The 2,811-nt window shown below is 55.2% G+C and overlaps 1 protein-coding gene and 1 pseudogene across 2 annotated transcripts in view; one reads left to right on the top strand and one right to left on the bottom strand.

Annotated features, from left to right (window-relative positions):
• The window catches only part of LOC102764163, a 1,660-nt pseudogene extending 940 nt beyond the window's left edge, over window positions 1-720 (bottom strand).
• ADA (adenosine deaminase) overlaps window positions 1-2,811 on the top strand; it is a 25,544-nt gene that overhangs the window by 3,368 nt on the left and 19,365 nt on the right. The window lies entirely within an intron of this gene.

Here is a 2,811-nt window from a genome sequence, read left to right as displayed (position 1 = left end):
ACCTCGGCCAGGCCGCCCTGGTCCTCAGTGTCCGGCCTGCTAGGTACCTCCTTCAGCTTGTCCATCCGGGCCACCTCCTCTTATGCTGCTCTGTCCACGGAGGCAGATGTTTCACCCCCATTTGTAGACCACGAGGCTGAGGCCTGGAGAGGTGAGTGGCTTGCCCAAGGCTACTCAAAATCTGAGAGCTGAGCGAGCAGCCACATTGGAACAGCAGTCTCTAAACTGTTCCTTTTTGAGGAAGAGGAGGATTGGGGCTAAATCTAGACCTAAGCACTTTTTCTTTCTCTTATTTGAACGTTTACTCCGAATCGGGCACTGTTCTGATTTGCATGTTTGCTTGTATTGACTCATTTAATGCTCACAACAGCTTTCCTGCAGTAGGTCCTATTAGTCTCTTCATTTACATATGAGGAAATTGAGGCTCAGGGGGGAAGGAAATAGCCAAAGTCACAGCCAGAAAGGGGGCGGGGTGGGGGGGGGTGCTACCTGAAACTGACGTGGATGCTGATATCCACTTTACTCACCTACCACCCCCAGTCTGTGGGGGAGGAGTTAGACTTAGGGTGACCTTGGACTTCAGATTGATTGGGGTGGGATCCCTGTCTTGACCGTTTCCTGAACTCCAGCTTCCTTCTCTAAAATGGGCTGATAACACCAAGGCCATGGGGCTCTGGGGGGAAATTGACCCTCTGGTTGGAGCGTGTTCCTCCTGGGGCTGCAGTGGGGCCGCTGTGGACTCTGGGAAGCCTCCATCTGCCCTGTCTCCTGCCATAGAGCCCACCGCCGCCCCTGGGCGCTGCTCTGGGCTTTCAGTGCTTTCGGTTACGAAGCCACCTGTTAAATAAAGGTGCCCCTGGGAAGGGCCCGCCTGACCTGCTGCTCCTGGCAGTCGGGAGGGAGGGGAGCAGAGATTGGGTTTCACGGAAGTCTCTGTTTGACAGAGAGGAAGCCAGGAGGAGGGCGGAGAAGTGTGGCCTCTGGTCAGCAAGGCAGGGGAGGCCGCCAGCCCCCTGATTCCAGAGCTGAGCTCAGAGCTTGACCTGGGAGGAAGCTGTCCCCCTGCCCAGCTCTCCTAGGGCTGTGGTCGGCACACTCATTAGTCAACAGAGCCAAATAGCAACAGGACAACGATTGAAATCTCTTTTGAGAGCCAAATTTTTTAAGCTTAAACTATACAGGTAGGCACATTGTTACTAACCTAGCCATATAGTTTAAGTACTGTTGATATTTGGCCTCCCCCACGCTGCGTCTCCAGTCGCCCGATGGACCGACACCCCCCACTTCTTCTAACGCCACTTCAAAATAGACTCACCCAGGCCGAAAACCGACTTCTGCGCATGGGCCATGAAGTTTCAATCGCACTGTACATGCGCGCCTGCACGTGGTATTTTGTGGAAGAGCCACACTCAAGGGGCCAAAGAGCCGCATGTGGCTCGTGAGCCTCAGTTTGCCAACCACTGTCCTAGGGAGTGTCCCCACAGCAGGGAAGGGAAGGACCGTGGCCTGGCTTTGAACAGGGGAGAAGAGTAGGCCAAAGTGAGGTTCAAATCTGTATGTGCCCAGAGTGTTGGGGGCTGGCTGACCCCTACCCTTTAGGGTTCTGAGGCCCTAGGGCTGTAAGATTGAGAGGAAGTGGCCTCCGGGGGGCCTTTGACCATAGAGGGAGACCAGTGAGGAGTTTAAACTTGGGTAGCAGCTGGGCCAGGCTGCCTGGGTCTGAGTGCTGTTCCCCCCACCCCCCACCCCCCTTATCCATTGTGGGAGTTTGAGTGAGTTGCTTCTTCGAGCCTCAGTTTGCCCATGTTAAAATAGGAGTCAGTTGGACATGGCAATGCTAGCTGCTAATTGATCATCCATCATCCTCATCATATTATTAACCATTCAGTTCAGATTATACCAGCGCTGACTCAGCGCTGATAGCTGATATGCAGGGTGAAGGAGGGTGGTTGTGACTTCCTGGCTGTGCGCTCATTAATCTGTGATCTGAGGCAAATTCCTAATCTCTCCAAGCCTCCCTTTTCTCGCCTATAAAATGAGGATGACTCTGCTGCATTCCAAGGCTGTGGCCCCCGCCCCCCCCAATGCCCCCCTGGCCAAAGACACACCTCGCCTTCCATGAGACGTCTGGGGAAGCTCACAGGAGATATGAAGCTCTTTCAGGCTCCCAGTCAGTAGGCGGCACTGAGGGACGGCTCTGCCCCTTCCCCTCTGCACCTCAGAGCTTCAGGAGCCCAGATGGGGCTGAGCACAGAGGACATCCTGGAGGAGGTGTCACTGAAAAACCATGTCAGTCCCAGGGCTGCTCTGTCTCCTCATCTTACCCCAAAAGTCAGCCGAAAGGCTGTGGTGGCACTGACCCCTGGCAGGGCTAGGAAGGGAGGGGATGTCTGCCCTGCAGTGGGCACGGTGGCTTGTCCAGGTTCTGACTGTAGTGCCAGATTCAGGGGTCTGGCCAGGCAATCCTGGCTACTCTGTCCTGTGTACATTCTCTGCCAGGCCAAGGGGGTAGGTCAGCCCCTCTCCAGGCAGGGAGAGGACGCAGCTCTGCTGGCCTAGGACGGGGAGATGAGGAAGCCAGCCCTGGTGTTCAGCACCTGCTGAGCGCTGTCCGCTGTGGCCAGCACTGTCCTGGCACCAAGGGTACAGCATGAGGACACAAAGTCTCTGCTTTCAGGGAACTAATAGTGGGGGAAAGAGACATGGTAAGAGAATTTTAAAATCGGGGGTGGGAAACAAAACAGTGATGTGTTTGGGGGCCTGGGAAACCGTGAGGGAAAGTACAGTGATTGGGGAAGGCCCTGGAGGGAT

Source organism: Myotis davidii, unplaced genomic scaffold (genome assembly GCF_000327345.1).
Source record: "Myotis davidii unplaced genomic scaffold, ASM32734v1 scaffold199, whole genome shotgun sequence".
NCBI lineage: Eukaryota > Metazoa > Chordata > Mammalia > Chiroptera > Vespertilionidae > Myotis > Myotis davidii.
This window is presented reverse-complemented; position numbering and strand designations above follow the sequence as displayed.